The sequence below is a fragment of the Anabrus simplex genome, chromosome 9, assembly GCF_040414725.1.
Source record: "Anabrus simplex isolate iqAnaSimp1 chromosome 9, ASM4041472v1, whole genome shotgun sequence".
In the NCBI taxonomy this organism is placed as follows: Eukaryota; Metazoa; Arthropoda; class Insecta; order Orthoptera; family Tettigoniidae; genus Anabrus; species Anabrus simplex.
The window spans coordinates 95,067,696-95,088,049 of record NC_090273.1 but is presented as its reverse complement, the minus strand read 5'-3'; positions in this window follow the sequence as shown (position 1 = coordinate 95,088,049).

Below are 20,354 nucleotides of genomic sequence, written 5' to 3'. Positions count from 1 at the left end.
ATTTCCCATACATGCGATTGATGTGTTACCTCCCTTGTATTTTCAATGAAAAATAAATATTCATTGTTCATGTTCATATTTTAATGGAAGTTATTTCGATAAAGTTCAAACGCACAGTTATCGATACTCAGAGATGGATGAAATGAGCATGGTTAGCTCGTGACTGCTACTAATTGCCAAGCAACTCCAGAGATGGCAGCACGTTGTTGATTGTTGATCTCTTTCGTGGGGTTGGAATGCGGAACAAGCAGCCACATCCGTCAAGAGGGCGGTGCAAGGTGGAATCCTCTAAGTTATTGTGTGGCCAGAATTTATTTGCTATTTCGTAAAATACTGGAGTTCTTGCTTGTGAGTGGTTCTTTTCTTGTTCTATAAATGATCTATGACAAATGTGTGTTGTTGTAATATAAATGATTCAGTTTTGTGTGCTTGTAGTGTAAATATCAAACAAAGAAAATGCAGGAATGATGCGATTTTGAAATGACATCACACCGATCAGAGAGTAGTTCAGCAGGCATGGCCATAGTAGCGCTGGGGTCACGCGTTTCTACCGCGCAATCCGAATTGAATTCTAACCCTTGTGTAATCGAAAGCAGAATTATAAATGAAGAACAACCGCGTCCAACTCCGAATGTAACTACACAACTTAAGATGTGTGTTTGTCATTTCAATAGAAATATTTATGAAACAGACCATTGAATTAGTGGATGTGAGATCTTTTTTCTGTTGGCCTTGTTTGTTGTTTTCTGTTGAAAAATGTGTTTGGAATGACGGTCTGTTTGCGTTGATGTTTGCATTTTTTTCGGTTACATCCCCTAAACCAGAAATCGCTACTGGTTGTAACCTCTTTTCAGTCCTTCTTAACTTACACTTTGAAGCCTTTTTTTTTTTTTATTGCCTTTGCTTAAATTGATAAATGAATTGAGATCAGCTGGATGCAAATTAACACCATTTAGTATGCAGATGATGCCATGATACTTGCTGAATTTAGAAGACTTTCAATTCCTTTTTGAGCGGCATCAACAAAGCAAAGAATTTGGCCTTAAGGGGATCGGTACAGTAAACATACATACATACCTTATCATTATAGACTGTTATGCCTTTCAGCGTTCAGTCTGCAAGCCTCTGTGAATTTACTAAACGTCGCCACAATCCTCGATTTGCAACTAGTGTTGTGGCCTCATTTACTTCTATACCTCTTATCTTTAAATCGTTAGAAACCGAGTCTAACCATCGTCGTCTTGGTCTACCTCTACTTCTTTTACCCTCCATAGCAGAGTCCATTATTCTCCTAGGTAATCTATCCTCCTCCATTCGCCTCACATGACCCCAACACCGAAGCCGGTTTATGCGTACAGCTTCATCCATCGAGCTCATTCCTAAATTAGCCTTTATCTCCTCATTCCGAGTACCCTCCTGGCATTGTTCCCACCTGTTTGTCCCAGCAATCATTCTTGCTACTTTCATGTCTGTTACTTCTAACTTATGAATAAGGTATCCTGAGTCCACCCAGCTTTCGCTCCCGTAAAGCAAAGTAGGTCTGAAAACAGACCGATGTAAAGATAGTTTCATCTGGAAGCTGACTTCCTTCTTACAGAATACTGTTGATCGCAGCTGCGAGCTCACTGAATTAGCTTTACAACACCTTGATTCAATCTTACTTACTATATTACCATCCTGGGAGAACATACAACCTAAATACTTGAAATTATCGACCTGTTCTAGCTTTGTATCACTGATCTGACATTCAATTCTGTTTAATTTCTTACCTACTGACATCAGTTTAGTCTTCGAGAGGCTAATTTTCATACCATACTCATTGCACCTATTTTCTAGTTCCAAGATATTAGACTGTAGGCTTTCGGCACAATCTGCCATTAAGACCAAATCGTCAGCATAGGCCAGACTGCTTACTACATTTCCACCTAACTGAATCCCTCCCTGCCATTTTATACCTTTCAGCAGATGATCCATGTAAACTATGAACAGCAAAGGTGAAAGATTACAGCCTTGTCTAACCCCTGTAAGTACCCTGAACCAAGAACTCATTCTACCATCAATTCTCACTGAAGCCCAATTGTCAACATAAATGCCTTTGATTGCTTTTAATAATCTGCCTTTAATTCCATAGTCCCCCAGTATGGCGAACATCTTTTCCCTCGGTACCCTGTCATATGCTTTCTCTAGATCTACAAAACATAAACACAAATGCCTATTCCTCTCGTAGCATTTTTCACTTACCTGGCGCATACTGAAAATCTGATCCTGAAAGCCTCTCTGTGGTCTGAAACCATACTGGTTTTCATCCAGCTTCCTCTCAACGACTGATCGCACCCTTCCTTCCAAGATGCCAGTGAATACTTTGCCTGGTATACTAATCAATGAGATACCTCGATAGTTGTTGCAATCCTTCCTGTTCCCTTGCTTATAGACAGGTGCAATTACTGCTCTTGCCCAATCTGAAGGTACCTTACCAACACTCCATGCTAATTTTACTACTCTATGAAGCCATTCCATCCCTGCCTTCCCACTATACTTCACCATCTCAGGTCTAATTTCATCTATTCCTGCTGCCTTATGACAATGGAGTTTATTTACCATCCTTTCCACTTCCTCAAGCATAATTTCACCAACATCATTTTCCTCCTCCCCATGAGCTTGGCTGTTCACAACACCACCAGGATGATTTCCTTTTACATTGAGAAGGTGTTCAAGGGATCTATTATGAGTTCACCTGAATTACTCAAAACACTGTTCATTTCCTTTTTCCCTCCCTTCCTAAGATTCTTTATTACTGTCCAGAAAGGTTTCCCTGCTGCTTGACCTAGCCTTTCCAGATTGTTACCAAAATCTTCCCATGACTTATTTTTGGATTCAACAACTATTTGTTTTGCTCTGTTTCTTTCATCCACGTACAACTCCCTGTCTGCCTCGGCCCTTGTTTGGAGCCATTTCTGATAAGCCTTCTTTTTACGTTTACAAGCTGCTTTCACTTCATCATTCCACCAAGATGTTCGCCTTTTCCCATCTTTACACACAGTTGTTCCTAGGCATTCCCTTGCTGTTTCTACTACAGCATCCCTGTATGCCACCCATTCACTTTCTATATCCTGAACCTGCTTACTGTCTACTGTTCGAAACTTCTCACTAATCATATCCATGTACTTCCGTCTAATGTTCTCGTCCTGGAGATTTTCTACCCTTATTCGTTTGCAGACAGATTTCACTTTCTCTACCCTAGGCCTAGAGATACTTAGTTCACTACAGATCAGATAGTGGTCTGTATCATCGAAAAATCCGCGGAAAACTCGTACATTGCTAACAGTTTTCTTGAATTCGAAGTCTGTTAAGATATAGTCTATTATGGATCTGGTACCCCTAGCCTCCCATGTGTAGCGGTGAATAGCCTTATATAAGTAATAATAATAATAATAACGTAAATGTTTCCACCTTTTCAATACTACAATATATTCACAAAATTACAAAATTATACGGTACTAGTTTCGACCCATCTAGGGGTCATCATCAGCCGTATTGGAGCAAAGATCATTTGTGGCGAAATCCTAAGACAATATTATTTTAAAGAATAACAAGTGAAATGAGATGTTATGGTAATAGTTAATAATACAAGGAATATACATATTAAGAGGTTTTTAACAAAGAATAAAGTATAAATGGGGTGTTGTAAAAATTATAATCATGGAAATCAGTAAGTTCATGTATTGAAATGAAATATGGCTTAGGAAGAGGGCTTAAGGTGGGGCTGAAGGGTGCAGGAGAAAGTGTAATTGTCTTGGAAAAGTACCTTTGATTAAATTTAGGATTGAGTTTAGGTTGGCTGCATTATTGTTTCTGAGGAAAGTGATAAATAGATCGAAGAGTATGTTGGGTTTCTCTGAGATTTCATTGAGATTGTGACTGGCATTAAAGTATTGGTCTAGGTGTATGTAGTAATTTTCCATTATGTTCAGTAAAGGGCCCTTGTTTGCTAATACGAGGATGTCCATGTCTTGTTCAATATTGGTGAAATTATGGTTATAATCTTGCATGTGTTGGCCGATGGCTGAAAACTTGTTGTATTTTATTGCGTTAGTGTGCTCGTGGTATCTGATAATGAAGTTTCTCCTGGTTTGCCCGATGTAGGTTTTTTTACAGGTACATTTGATCCTATAAACTCCTGATTTTAAAAAACTGCTGGTCTTGTTGATGTGTGAAGTATTGTATAAAACATTCATGTTCTTATTGTTGGTTTTGAAGGCTATTTTAACGCCTTGTTTCTTAAAGATGTTGGTTAACTTGTAGATATCATTGTTGAACGTGAAGGTGGAAAATGTTAGAGGTTTGGTTATTTCTTTTTTGAGGGTAGTTTTTGGGCGATGTTTATGTTTATTGATTATCCTTTCTATAAAATGATTGCTGAAGCCGTTGAATTTTGCGATTCCGCGGATTGTGTTGAGTTCGTTTTTTAGATCTTTATTGGACATAGGTATGCTGAAGGCTCGGTGAACTAGGCTGTTGTATGTGGCTCGTTTGTGGGACTGGGGGTGCACTGAATCTTGGCGAATGGTGGAGGCTGTTTGAGTGGGTTTTCTGAAAATTTTATAACTGAAAGAATCTGAGTTTCTAGTGATGGTTAAATCTAGAAAGTTGATTTTTTGATTTGATTCGGATTCTAGTGTGAATTTGATATGAGGATCAATATTGTTGAGTCTTAAGAGGGTGGTGGGTGCGTTAATTGATTTCTCATTCATGATTACAAAGACATCGTCGACATATCTGGCCCAAAAGAGAATGTTTTCGAATTCGTTGTCAATTTTGGTGTATTCGAGGAAGTCCAGGTATATTTCTGCTAAGATACCTGAGGCCGGTGACCCCATTGCCAAACCATTTTGTTGATATATGACATTGTCAAAGGTGAAGAAGTTATTGTCGATGATAAGTTTTAATATTGTGATAAAGTCTTGTATCTCTAGTTTGCTTAAGTGGCTGTTTTTGTTTAAATTGTTTATAATTATCGGAATTAATTTTGATACTTGTATGCTTGGGTACATGTTTACAATATCGAAAGAGTGGATGGAGTGATCCGGTTGCAAATTGAACTTGTTTAGTTTTTCTACTAGCTCAGATGTGTTTTTAATAGACTTTTTGGATAAGAATTGATAATTTTTTCTTAAGAAACATTGGATGAATTGTGATATTCTGTATAAGGGGCTCGGTCTATAGTTGATAATTGGCCGGATGGGAATTCCGGTTTTGTGAATTTTGGGAAGAGCTTTAGCAGTGGGGAGTCCTGGGTTCATATGTATGAGTTTGGATTTTTCCTGTTCGGTAAATAAAAATGAAGTGTTTTTAAGAGTTTGTTTAAGTAGTTTTTGAATTTTTTGGGTGGGGTCTTTTTTGATTATGGAAAATGAGCTGTCTGTGAAAAAGTTTTTTGTTTTTTCAATATATACTTTTTTATCCATGATAACTGTTGCATTGCCTTTGTCAGCTTTGGTTACGATGAGTTCGTTGTCTTTAATTTTCTTCTTGAGGGCGTATATGCGCTTTTGTTCAGCAATGTTTTCTTTATTATTGAGGTTATTTGCGGGGTTGGTTAAATTGTGGAGGATATCAGTCAGTTTCCTTTTAACATCGGTTCTAACCTCATTTTGCGTGTCTTCCGGCATTTTGCTAATGGCTAGCTCTGATTCTGTGATCATAGTAGCGGCTATGTTGAGGCTGTTCAAGTTTGGCCAGTTGTGTTTCGGTCCTTTGGATAAAGTTAAGTGTTCACTTTCACTTAAGGGCGTGTTAGATAGATTTACAACAGCTGGATGAAACTGCGTACGATCGAACGTGTTACTATTGGAGTTTCTAGTTTGTTGGTTATGTAGTTGGCAGTTTTTTAGCCTGTTGAGTTTATTCTCCAAATTTGACTGTTTTTTTGGCTAGTTCGTAGAATAATTTGTTCTCTACTTCTTGATAGAATAGTGTCCATTGTGCGTTTGAAAGTAGTTTAGTCGCTGCGAGGTGAGTGTCGTATAATTTCTGATTCAAAAAATATTTCTTCCTGTACAAGAATTTAATTTCGTCTCTTAACCATATTTTGTTTGTTTTGTTTTGAGTTTTGATGGTTTGAGGTGAAGTCCGATGTTTCTTTTTATTGCTTCTTAGAAAATTAGGTGTCAAGTTAAGTGATATACATTGCTTTAGGAAATCAATGTCTTTGCGTAATTTGGTTATCTTTAATTTTAGGCCTAGATATTGAAAGGCTTTCTGTTTTGCCTGGTAAGCTACATCATTGATGGTTATGAATTTCATGTTTTTGGTCCGTATTGAACTGAGAATAATATATAAGTAATAATAATAATAACGTAAATGTTTCCACCTTTTCAATACTACAATATATTCACAAAAAAACCTACATCGGACAAACCGGGAGAAACTTCATTATCAGATACCACGAGCACACTAACGCAATAAAATACAACAAGTTTTCAGCCATCGGCCAACACATGCAAGATTATAACCATAATTTCACCAATATTGAACAAGACATGGACATCCTCGTATTAGCAAACAAGGGCCCTTTACTGAACATAATGGAAAATTACTACATACACCTAGACCAATACTTTAATGCCAGTCACAATCTCAATGAAATCTCCGAGAAACCCAACATACTCTTCGATCTATTTATCACTTTCCTCAGAAACAATAATGCAGCCAACCTAAACTCAATCCTAAATTTAATCAAAGGTACTTTTCCAAGACAATTACACTTTCTCCCGCACCCTTCAGCCCCACCTTAAGCCCTCTTCCTAAGCCATATTTCATTTCAATACATGAACTTAATGATTTCCATGATTATAATTTTTACAACACCCCATTTATACTTTATTCTTTGTTAAAAACCTCTTAATATGTATATTCCTTGTATTATTAACTATTACCATAACATCTCATTTCACTTGTTATTCTTTAAAATAATATTGTCTTAGGATTTCGCCACAAATGATCTTTGCTCCAATACGGCTGATGATGACCCCTAGATGGGTCGAAACTAGTACCGTATAATTTTGTAATTTTGTGAATATATTGTAGTATTGAAAAGGTGGAAACATTTACGTTATTATTATTATTACTTATATATTATTCTCAGTTCAATACGGACCAAAAACATGAAATTCATAACCATCAATGAATAGCCTTATGCTTGAAGAATGTATTCGTAACGGCTAAACCCATACTAGCACAGAAGTCCAGCAAACGCTTACCATTCCCATTAGCTTCCATATCTTCCCCACATTTACCAATCACCCTTTCGTATCCTTCAGTTCTATTCCCAACTCTCGCATTGAAATCGCCCATTAGCACTATTGTATCCTTGCTGTTGACCCTGACCACGATGTCACTCAATGCTTCATAAAACTTGTCAACTTCATCCTCATCTGCACCCTCACATGGTGAATACACGGACACAATTCTAGTCCTAATTCCTCCAACTGACAAATCTACCCATATCATTCGCTCATTTACGTGCCTAACAGAAACTATGTTCCGTGCAATGGTATTCCTGATAAAGAGCCCTACCCCAGACTCTGCCCTTCCCTTTCTAACACCCGTCAAGTACACTTTATAATCTCCTATATCTTCCTCGTTATCTCCCCTTACCCGAATTTCACTTACTCCTAGCACATCCAGATGCATCCTCTTTGCTGACTCAGCCAGTTCTACTTTCTTTCTTCCATAAGCCCCATTAATATTGATAGCTCCCCATCGAATTCCATTTCGTTTGCCAAGTTGTTTCCAAAGAGTCCCTTGCCCAACCTTCAAAAATTTTATTTTCGAAAGTATTTTTTAATGTTTAACTGCACTCCTTTAGTTCATTTTGGTGAAAGAATTATTTAAATATCTGCAATAATTTGTGAGTTATGATTTAAAATGCTAGACATTGCATAGGCTATTTAGAGAACTCTGAACGTTCTGAAATAAGATATGGCATACGATACATAACATACATTGGTGATGGTGACACAGTCATTCAAAGCTGTGTCACATATGCAACCGTATGGTCCTAGTGTATCAATCACCAAAGCTGAATGTGTTGGTCATGTTCAGAAACGTATGGGCACACGACTGAGAAATCTGCAGAAAGAATTCAAAGGGAAAAACTTTCAGATGGCAAATTACTGTCTGGATAAAACAGACTGACAGATTCTGCAATAAATACTCTGATGACCTACAGTAAATAATATGAGAACTGTTGTCTGGGCTAGTTGGGACCATAAAAGCTCATCTGATGAAAATCTTTTCATTACTTCTGCCCAAAAGAAGATAAGTCCTGGTGCCCGTACCAGCGAGCTGTCACTGCAGTCACAGTTCAAGAATACAAACACAAAAACACATTACCTTCAGCTGTTATGGATGTGATTAAGCCTGCTTACAAGGATTTGGTTGCTACTGAACTGTTAAAAATGTGTTTATTAGGTTATACACAGAATGCAAATGAGTCTCTTAATGCTAGGATTTAGAAAGTGTGCCCAAAAACTGGAATCTGTGGAAAGACAATTGTGAAGATTGCCACAAATGATGCAGTTATGATATTTAATGATGGAGTGAAGAGTAGGTTGGCTGTGATGCAAAAAATGGGCATGAATCCTGGTGTCTTTTGTGAACGTGCAATGGTACAAGAGGACGTGATGCGTATAAAGTGTGCTGAAAAAAGGGTAAGAGAAGCCACAAAAGAGACCAGAAAAAGCAGAAGAAGATTTAGACTGGAAAATGAAGCTGAGAAAACTGCTTTAGAGGGAACATCCTATATTTTTTTAAACCATTTTCCTTGTAACTCCTAAATTATATGGTGTATTACAATGCCACTTTTCTCTCATGATCTTAGTGATAATGTCTACAAAACTGACCAAATTGATGTGCCTGGGGTTGATAATTGTTTGGAAAAAAATATCTACATGCAAGAAAAATAACCAAAATATGCAGTATTTAAGTAACACAAAATTAAAAATACTAATTTTACAAATATAGTTCTGGAAGTGGTCAGTTTTGTAGCTGTAACTTCAATCAGTACATTTAAAAAAACAGAACACTAATATATTGATAAATGGCCCAGGTATGAAGGAAACGGTGAGCACAGACACACAAAGAGCTTCCACTTTGAATAATTAATTGGCCAGTTTGATAATGCCAAAATCAATTCTGAGATACGTGCTTGCATAGTAAACATATAGTATGCTGCATTTATAAAGTTGTACATAGAGTAGAAGCTGATATAAAAATTATTTAAAATGTCCAAATTTTGAAGGTTGTTTACTGTACCAATCTCCTTAAAGGGAGTATCAAAGGCCTATCCTGGTAATGTTAAATTTAACAGCTTTACATCCCAGTTCCTCTGGAACTGTCCAAGGTAAATAGATTAAATTTGTATAGGATATAGATCCATATCTAATACATTTACTGATCTACTTGCTTGGTTCTACCTTAATTTTAAAAATGCCTGGCTGAGTGGCTCAGACGGTTAAGGCGCTGGCCCTTCTGACCCCAACATGGCAGGTTCGATCCTGGCTCAGTCCGGTGGTATTTGAAGGTGCTCAAATACGTCAGCCTCGTGTCGGTAGATTTACTGGCACGTAAAAGAACTCCTGCGGGACTAAATTCCGGCACCTTGGCGTCTCCGAAAACCGTAAAAGAGTAGTTAGTGGGACGTAAAACAAGTAACATTATTATAATTTTAAAAATTCATATCCTGATTTCTAATAAAGTTCTTAAATTTTTAATTTAAAAATAATATTTATGATCAAATTGAGCCCTTGCTGGCAAGATGTAGTGTTTACAGTGCACTATGTCTTCTAGTATGAGCTAGAGCTATTTGTTACTTTCATTGACCTGTTTCAGTCTCATTCTTGGCTTTGACAATATGAAAGTGACCGAGGTATGAGCAAAGCTAGTAATACCATTCCTTATGCAGCCAGTCTCTGTTATGATTGGTGTGAAAATATTACCGATAGGGTCGGCTGGTGCATGCATTTCAGTGAGCTTGGCAGACTGATATGCAATAGCAACTTCTGGCTTGGTGAGGAGATCAACGGGAAACTACCTCACTCCTCATTTCCCTAGTATGCCTCTTCAGTGATGCCTAGGCTGTCTATGAAAGCCTTTGGTGGAGCTGTGTAGGATCAGACGGGCTGAATACCCAACATACATACATTCGTACATGATCAAATTGTATGTGGTATCTCTACCATTGTAAATCCGTATAAAAACAATAATGCTGTTAATGAGGGATAAAAATTTCTGAGCTCTGCCTTTATGTGTAGTAGTTTCTGAGAAAATGGGGAACAGTTTCAAAAAAGAAGAAAGTAGTTTTTCAGAAATCACACTTGAAAGAGTAATGCCATTTACAATTCGTAGATGGTACCATATTTCTTACAATATAAACACCACATAGGAAGTGATATCGTAGCAACCAATGTGGCCAACTTGTGCAACAGGATGTTTACTATAAAGCAATATAACTTACTAGAGCAAATAGTTCCCTAGATATCTTGTCTTAACTGAACAAGTGCTTGCGAAATCTGGAGAAATGGCTTGTTCAGTAACATATTCTCTTACATTTATAAATACTTGGCAGTCATCCAAAATCAATTACACATACGTCAAATTAAAGAGGAAACTTCAAACAACAATTTTCTGTGAAAACCTAAATATCAACCTTTTTTTTATCTATTCCACCTTTTATTCTCCACTTGAAATAAACATTCAGAAAACAGAATTCATGGAATTGGGCTTGCAGAAAATCACCCTGGATGAAAATATTGAAACAGTGTCTCATTTCCAAGACCCTAAGATTCTGGCTAACACAGGAAAGGGATCCAGATAGAGAAATCTCCACCAGTCAGCACTGCCAAAAAGTGTGTTTCTGAAATAAAATCGCCCTGTGCTGCAGTGACTTCCGATTCAAAACTTGTTAGCACATTGTGAAGTGTTGCGTATTACTGGTGCTGCTTTAAGGTGTCGAAGGATGGATGCTAAAAGCTTTATTATTGAACCAACAGCTGTCCTTTCTCAGCCGCTATTCTTGGCTTTCTAGACCTGGGCCACTATCTCACTGCCAGATAGTTCCTCAATTCTTCTCACATACGCTGAGTGGACCTCAAACCAGCCCTCAAATCCAGGTGAAAATCCCTGACTGGCCAAGAATTGAACATGGGGCCTCTGGATAAGAGGCAGCTGCCCCTAAACCACAGGGTCGGAAGATGCCAAAGATGTACCACAGTTTAGGCTGGAAACCTGTATGTGTTAGTGACTCCAAACCACTAGCAAAAATAAAATTATTCCTATCTAGTTACCTCCTGACCCCTCTCCCATTGGTATCCTTACCTTGTCATGGTGATGGGGCTTGCGTGGTGAAATAATCCTGACAGCTATGCTGACAGTAGCGAGCTTCTGGTAGGGCCTCCCGACCTGGACAAGTCAAAGGTGATGTTCCGTTCTCCAGGGTGGGGATTGGACATCAGGCTAAACACGCCGCCACCACCACGACCACCACCACCATAAAAAGCATATTGTTCAAAGATCTAATCACAGAGAGAACCAGGCTGTCTTAAACCTACGACAACCGGTGTGTGTTAAGTGGCATTTGGTATTGAGGAACATGGAATGTGAGAAACATCTTCCAGGCTGGAGCCAGCAGAAAATTGGAAGAAGAGATGTTGTATAGAATGGAGGTGGTAGAACTACAGGAGATAGATGAAAGGTAACAGAGCTGGTAGAACTGCAACAGTGGGGAAGGAGAAAATAGACTAGGATCAGGATTTGTAGCGAAGAATTTGATCAGTCGTTATGATGGAATATGAGAGAGTAAACCCCAAAGAATGTTGTTTCAGACTGAGAGGGAAATTTTCTAACATCTCACTAATCAGTATACATGCTTCCACTGGAGATGCAAATGAAGAAGATAAATATTTTGTGAAACGTTAGAGCAAGTGTATGATAGGCTACAAAAATATGATGTTAAAATTGTCCTAGGGGATTGTAATGCTAATGTAGGCAAAAAGAAAGAAAAAGTCAACCTGTTGCAAACATCTAGAAACAAACAACAGTGAAAAGGGACACTATCCTCATGTGAGCTCGTGTGAGGTTACTCCTTACAGTTTGAATACAGAATGAGCATCAAGTAAAATATTATTTTCAGATTGCTGTCACCCCACTTACATGTATATTTTATATCATGATCTCACATAAAGATTTAGTTGATGTACCGGGGGTACCCGAAAAATTGGAATTATTTTTTAAAAGCTATATATTTTCAAAATTTTGCAGCTAACTCAATCTTGATTACCAGCATTTTGCCCCAGTGTGCAAATTTGTGCTCATCAGTTCGTAACTAGCATTCCTACCAAGACGCATGGCTAGTGCATATAGTGGAGGCCACTGCATAGGCTTCTTGGAGCCACAGTCAGTGCCAATGAACTATGAGAAACTTTGCCTCATTTACAAAAAATGATGCCTGCTAGGCACCCAGAAGGAGTGGTTGAAAGTGAATACATATGCTGATGATATGCGATGGAAGAGAAGGCCGTTGGCAGTTACAGGTGGAATGTTGGCGCCCAATCAGTAGGGTGTCGCACCCCTCCTGGCCGCAATGAGGTTCAGAATGGTGTCAAACAGGCTTTGGATCGTCTCCTGAGGCAAGTTCATCCACAGTTGTTGCTGCTGTCTCTCCAGATCCCGCAGGTTGGTACTGGGACAGAGTCCACTTCCAATGTCATCCAACACTTGTTCATTGATGGAGAGGTCCGGGGATCTTGCTGACGACGGGAGGACCTCAACATGCTCTAGGCAGTCCATAGACACATGTGCTGTGTGTGGACGTTCATTATCTTACTGAAACACTGTCCCAGAATGTTGTGCCATGAGGGGTAGGACATGCAAATGCAGAATGTCTGTGACGTATCGCTGTGCCGTCAAAGTCTGCCGAAGTACTATTAGAAGTGACCTGAACGCATATCCTATGGCTGCCAACACCATGATGCCAGGGATTATACCTGTGTGTCCTTCCATAATATGGGCAGGATCTGTCCTCAGTCGTGGACGCCGCCAAACCCGCACTCAATGGTCATCAGAGGTTATGGAGATGCAGGTCTCATTACTAAACATCATGCAGTGCCAGTTGTCATGTGTCCACGCCTCCCGGGCAAGGCACCACTCCAAACGCAGGCGTTGGTGTTCTGGTGTCAATGGCAACCGACACATGGCAGTAGGACCCGAATGCAGCAGATGCGCGTCGTCGAGACACTGTGCGGAAACTCGCAGGATGTTGTAGAGTGTCCAGTACATATTCGTGGATGGCGGATGCCAAAGTTATGGGATCCCGCAACGCTTGGCGCACCATACGACGGTCCTCCCTCGGGGTAGTATTTCTTCGTCAACCCAAACCTGCACGACATGATTGGGTGCCCTCATGTATCCGTTGAGTCCAACATCGGGCCACTGTGACATCTGAATGGCCCATATGCCTGGCAATTGCACAATATGACCAACCATGCAGTCCCACAATGCGGCCTTTGTGAGTTGGTGGATAGGCTGTCTTAACGTGTCTACGAGGCATCGCAGGTGCTTTGTACTGTATGTAATCCTCTCTGTGCGTCTTGCTTAACCCGACAGCACGGAGTGTGGTGTACCACATGTCATGCAGTAGCCGTCTGCTGCTGTGGAGTGACGTGTGCGAAATGCATTGTGCCACACCTGCATTGTTGAGTTTTCTTCAAACTATGTCCAAGGTCTCTTCACAGCCATCTAGACAAGGCTTCATTCTTTTGTTTCATATATCTATCGATTCATCTTAACGATTTTTCACCTAGTTATTGATGTACAAAATTCATCCACTATTCGCTTGTGTCCTTTTCCCACAATGGCGTCAGTAAACAAGGATAATTTTTCTAGCGATGCTATACAAGGTATATTAAATTAATGTTTTAGTAATTATGAGAACAGTAGTTACAATTTTAGCGATGATACTGATGACAGTGATGTTGATATTGCCAAATTAGACCATGATGAGGCTGAAAAGATACAGAAGAGACTGTTGTTTCCGACACTATTCATGCTAGATGTGGTAGTGCTGCGTGTAACTTATACTGGGATGACATGGATAATTACATAAGAAATAAACATTTTGTAAGGTGTTTTCACCCCAGGTTTAGCTTTAAATGTCTTGCAACCAGTAAAGTCTTTCAAAATTTATTTTTACGCTAGAATTCGTCCAGCTGAGTGCGACGGAAACAAATCACTAAAATTAGCGGTACATAAAGTCCCAAGGAATGTTATTTCCATTTCAATCTAGGGTAAGGGAATTTATTCCAGTCAATTAAAATGAGATGTATGTTAGCTTAGCCCTCTTCATGTTGATGGAAATAGTACAGAAAATTAAATTTTAGTTCTTACTCTTGAAAACTTGTACCATTGTCACGCCCCTTATTTGATTCATATCTTTAGAAAAATTTGAATCCATATGCAAATTACCTCACTTTAACGACGAGACTAAACACACTATACCAGGCAGCTAGCGAGCACTGTACTCTGTACTTAAAAATGTCCCGTATGCACAAATGATGAATGGGATGGCTACCAGCTGATTTTCACAGGGGCACTACTGCCAGTGGGCAGGTTACGTCAGAATATGAAGAGATAACAACCGGATGGTCGCTCGCAGCATGTTATTCAGCGCTACCAGTCTAAAAATGCACCCCTTGCATTCCACCGCATAGTTCTAGGCTGGTTTATGGTACAGCCGCACTATATTTGCTGTCTGCATATCGGCAATGGCTAGTGTGTTAAGCAGCGACGAATACACAAACATCATTTTAATCTGGACAACCTGGTTGGAATGCAGCCGAAGCTCCAAAGAGACGTCTGCCTTCTACACACATATTTTGCCAAACAGTATCAGTTTTTGTTTCATACAAAGAACTCTTACAGAGTGGAATGTCTACACGTGTATAAATTAATAAGTTATTAAATTTTCTTTTCTGCATCTTTGGCGCGTTTACAAAGAGTAGTGCTGATTAGGGGGTGGGGCGAGGAGGGACAGTCGCACCCCACCCCCCACCCCACTTTGTTGAGTAAACATTACATTTTTATTGCACTTCAGCCAGCTGGAACTAGGAATTCTTTTAAAAAAATCTATTTGTACAAGCCTTTTTGTCTTATCTGCTAATTATTTCCTTTATTTTATTTTATTATTAACATAGTTATTGGTGGAAAGAAGCACAAAATGTCGTTTGTCGCAGCTAACCGATTTGTATAGCGCTACGGCAAGTAATGGAGACTTTGCATGTGCTGTGAGGAAGGCTAGTAGGGGTACATATTTTTCTGCCAAGGTCGTGGACACTGAGGTATGATTCACCCGCTTGCCATGCGCATTCGTCAGTCTGGCAGTCTCTTTAGTGTCTGTTAGTTTCTTAGTGTGAATTCCAATACTCAGTGATTTTTTAATTGTAGAATCATGCCATACTTCTATTTAATTGTACCGGGCGAGCTGGCCGTGGTGTTAGGGGCACTCAGCTGTGAGCTTGCACCTAGGAGATAGTGGTTTCGAATCCCAATGTCGGCAGCCCTGAAGATGGTTTTCCGTGTTTTCTCATTTTCACACCAGGCAAAAGTTTGGGCTGGAATGCTGTTTTAAGTTATGTGACTATGAACTTCGGTGTGTCAATACTCTCGAAAATTTCTGGTACTTCAAATTAGTTTACACTCATCTACTGCTTAATAGTCTTGCCCTTGTACTTGTTTACATTTCTCCTGTTGAGCTAAATGCATCGGTGTTACATCCAATGTTTTCTGGAACTTAATATTGTGCACTACTTCTAGTCAGGTCACTTCTTATAGTATACCCGGATATTGTAATTTTAAAAGGCTGATCTTTAATTTATTCTCCCATTTATTGTCTTTCTTATCATCCCTGATGTCTTTTATATTGTCTTTTTACAGTTGGTTGGGAAACATCTGTTCTGTTTAACGTACGTAATTGTAAATATCATTCTGATTAAATCTAAATCATCCCTATTGCCGAGCTTTGTAATATTTCCTTGCTGCTTTGTTGTGAAAAGTGTTCTACTCTTTCAGTATTTTGGTGCTGTACTATTCTCTACTGATTGTGTCACCGAGCTCGATAGCTGCAGTCGCTTAAGTACGGCCAGTATACAGTAATCGGGAGATAGTGGGTTCGAACCCCACTGTCGGCAGCCCTGAAGATGATTTTCCGTGGTTTCCCATTTTCACACCAGGCAAATGCTGGGGCTGTACCTTAATTAAGGCCACGGCTGCTTCCTTCCTTCCAATTCCTAGGCCTTTCCTCTCCCATCGTCGCCATAAGACATATCTGTGTCAGTGTGACGTACAGCAAATGGCAAAAAAAAAAGAAAAAAAAGAAAAGCTGATTGTGTCTTCCATTTCAGTACATCTATTTTTGTTCATCTGAAGTTGGCAATTCTTTTGTATCCCCTGGTGTCCTTGGAATTTCCTGACTGCTTCTGCATTGCTATCTTCCCCCTTTGTACCATCCACAGTTTACCTCTGGATTGCCCACCACTTGAATAATGTTGCTTCCACAATCTTTTTGTCTTTCTTATAATCATAATAATAATCAACTCCCATACACAATCTACCCACCACGATACAAATCGGTAATAATTTATAATTTTGTGTGGATATTTCTAGCTGAGTGCAGCCCTTGTAAGGTAGACCCTCCAGTGAGGGTGGGTGGTATCTGCCATGTGTAGGTAACTGCATGTTATTGTGGTGGAGGATAATGTTATGTGTGGTGTGTGAGTTGCAGGGATGTTGGGGACGGCACAAATATCCGGGCCATTGGAATTAACCAATGAAGGTTAAAATCTCCGACCCGGCCGGGAATCGAACCCGGGACCCTCTGAACCGAAGGCCAGTACGCTGACCCTTCAGCCAACGAGTCGGACATACAAATCCTTTGATATTTAGAAATTTCATGATCCGTATTGAAGTGGAATTACAATAATTGAAATGATTAGGTGTCCTCCAATTCAACAGAAAGACATTTATTAATGTGAATTGATCACATGTTGTTCACTTGAGGTACTAGTTTCGGCACTTAACTCGTGCCATCATCAGGCAACGAGTCAAATCAAACAAACACAAAACAACTTTAAAACAACCTTAAAACACACTGTAACACCTGCATAGATGAATATTAAATAAAATATGGTACATGATGATATTGCACTGTAGTATAAAATTCTTTCCAAAATGATGAGGTCTCCGTAGTTTTATACACGTGGTGGTTTGTCCAGCTTGTATATGTCTTTAGTTCTTTAATCTTGTTGAAAATACGCTGCCGAGTTTTAATGTCATGTGCAGTTAACACGTTTGATCTGTGGTTTGGTTCCGAAAAAATAAACGTGCATGTGATGGATTAGGTTAGACCCAAAGAATTAATTCTCACTTCAATATGGGGTTTTGGAACCTGGAGAAGAAACTAAAAGCTGAATTAGGCAAAAGTAGGAAGGAAAGAAATTATGAGAAACAACTAGAAACAAACTCACCTTGAGCAACCTGTTGGATCAGCGGACGGAGCTGGACTGATGGATGCAGTCATGAGGTTAAGGGCGGAGGGGAAGGATGTGGTATTGGGAGTAAATGATGAGTATATATATTACGTATGGTTTGAAAGATCGAGTTGTTTTTAGGCGGTCTAATATTTTTTAAACATTTAATTAAGAGATAAAAAAGAATATTAGATTTCTCGGAAATTTCATTTAAATTATAATTAGGATTGAAATATTGATTGCAATGAATAAAACAATTTTCAACAATGTTCATGATTGGCCCTTTGTTTTCTGTTGTTTTTAGGCGGTCTAATATTTTTTAAACATTTAATTAAGAGATAAAATGTGTTGGCCTATAGCAGAAAACTTATTATATCTTACTGCGTTGACATGCTCTGAATATCTGGTTGTGAAGCTGTGTCCTGTTTGTCCCACGTAAGAGGCGCTGGATTCAGTACACCTGAATCTATAGATTCGGATTTAGAAAATCTGTTAGAGTTATTGACAGATGTTGAATTGTGTATAATTTCTGAAGTCCTGTTATTAGCTCTGAAGAAAATTTTTACGTTATGTTTTCGAAAGAGATTGGTGATTTGATGAACATCGTTATTGAATGTAAAAGTAGATGAAATCGTAGTTTTAGGTTTCTCTTTTGTGAGAGTAGTCTTAAGCCGGTGTCTAAATTTATTGATTATCTGTTCTATAAATGATCTTTTGTAACCATTGAATTTGGCGATTGCCCTTGTAGTGTTGACTACAACTTTTATTATAATTTGGGTCCACCTTATTCAACACATAAAAATTGTTGCCCAGATGTAATTACAACATATATTTCAATCAGAACTAGTTTTGACGCCCCTCTGCGTCATCATCAGCTGATATAAGTTCTTGGAAAAATTGACAATTATGTAAGTTTATCTACGTCAAATTGATCACAATTTAAAACCATATTAACAACATGAAACTGTGTTAAAATTATACTGTCTCTAAGTCCATATTTTTTTATAAGTCCAAGACTTGCGAGTCTTATGTTGTTAATATGGTTTTAAATTGTGATCAATTTGACGTAGATAAACTTATATAATTGTCAATTTTTTCACGAACTTATATCAGCTGATGATGACGCAGAGGGGCGTCAAAATTAGTTCTGATTAAAATATATGTTGTAATTACATCTAAGAAACAATTTTTATGTATTGAATAAGGTGGACCCAAATTATAATAAAAGTTGTAATCTTGGTTCAATATGGACAAACAATGTTTATTAATTTAATTATAGTGTTGAGTTCATTATTGAGGTCTTTCTTAGTCATAGTAGTTGTGAATGCACGATGAACCATGCTATTATACGCTGAACGTTTGTGTGTTTGGGGGTGTATGGAATCTTGACGAATAGTATTGGCAGTTTGTGTCTGTTTTCTGAAGATTCTATGTGATAGAGCAAAAGGAATTCTGAGAATAGTTAAACCCAGAACATTAATTACTTTATTATTTTCAGACTCAAGCATAAATTTTGATGTCAGGGTTGATGTTGTTTAGTTCCTGCAGGGTAGAGAGGGTAGAGGTCGCATTCTTGATTTCTTCATTTGTTATAACAAATGTGTCGTCAACATACCTGGCCCAAATAAGGATGTTTGGAAAAGTGTTGTTATTTGTACATTCCAGAAAGTCTAGTAAATGTCCGCTAGAATTCCTGATGCGGGTGATCCCATGGCCAGTCCATTTTGTTGGTAGATGGTTTCATCAAACATAAATAAATTATTATTAATGACCAATTTCAGAAGAGAAATGAAATCTTGTATTTCTAATTTGCTGAGAGAACTCTGTTTGTTTAAGCTATTTTCAATAATGGAGGAGAATTTGGTTGTGGGTATGCTTGGATATATATTTATTATGTCGAAAGAATAAAGAGTATGGTTGGGTTGTACATTAAATGACTTCATTTTTTCGATTAGTTTGGTGGTGTTTTTGATGGATTTTTTGGAGAGAAATTGATACTTCTTAGTTAGAAAACATTGAACAAATTGAGAAACTTTATATAGAGGGCTGGGTTTGTAGTTAATAATGGGCCGGATAGGAATGTTAGCCCTATGTATTTCTGGGAGGGCGTTAACTGTGGGTAAACCTGGGTTCATATTTAATAGTTTAGATTTTTCTTGATCCGTAAAAAGAAAGGATATATTCTTTAATGTTTGTTTTAATTGTCACTGTATTTTCTGTGTAGGATCTTTATTGATTATTGTACATGCTATTGTTAAAAAATTCTTTGGTTTTAGATAAGTAATTAGTTTTGTCCACAATAACTGTGGTATTTCCTTTATCCGCTTTTGTGATTATTAGATATTTTTTTTAATTTTCAATTTTCTTTTTGAATTCTGCGATTTGTTTATGTTCAGAAGTAAAACTATTAACATTAGAATTGATAGGGTGGATCTTTTATTTACGTTATTAGAATTGAACATCTTATCCAATTTTCTTTTTACTTCAAATCTAATTTCGTCCTAATCTTCTAGCGGCATTTTATTGATTGTAGCTTCCGACTCAATAATCAAGTTAGTGGCTGTGTTTATTTTATTCATATCAGGCCAGTTATGCTTTGGGCCTTTCGCTAAGATAGTGGTTTCTTCCTTGGTTAAAATTACGTTACACAGATTGACTACAGGAGGGTGGAAATTCTCGATTAAGTTTCTTTGTAAACTGGTCTCTTTGGGCTGACTTTTTGATGCAGTTCTGTTCATTTTTAATGCAGTTAATTTCTTCTCTAAAGAAAGCTGT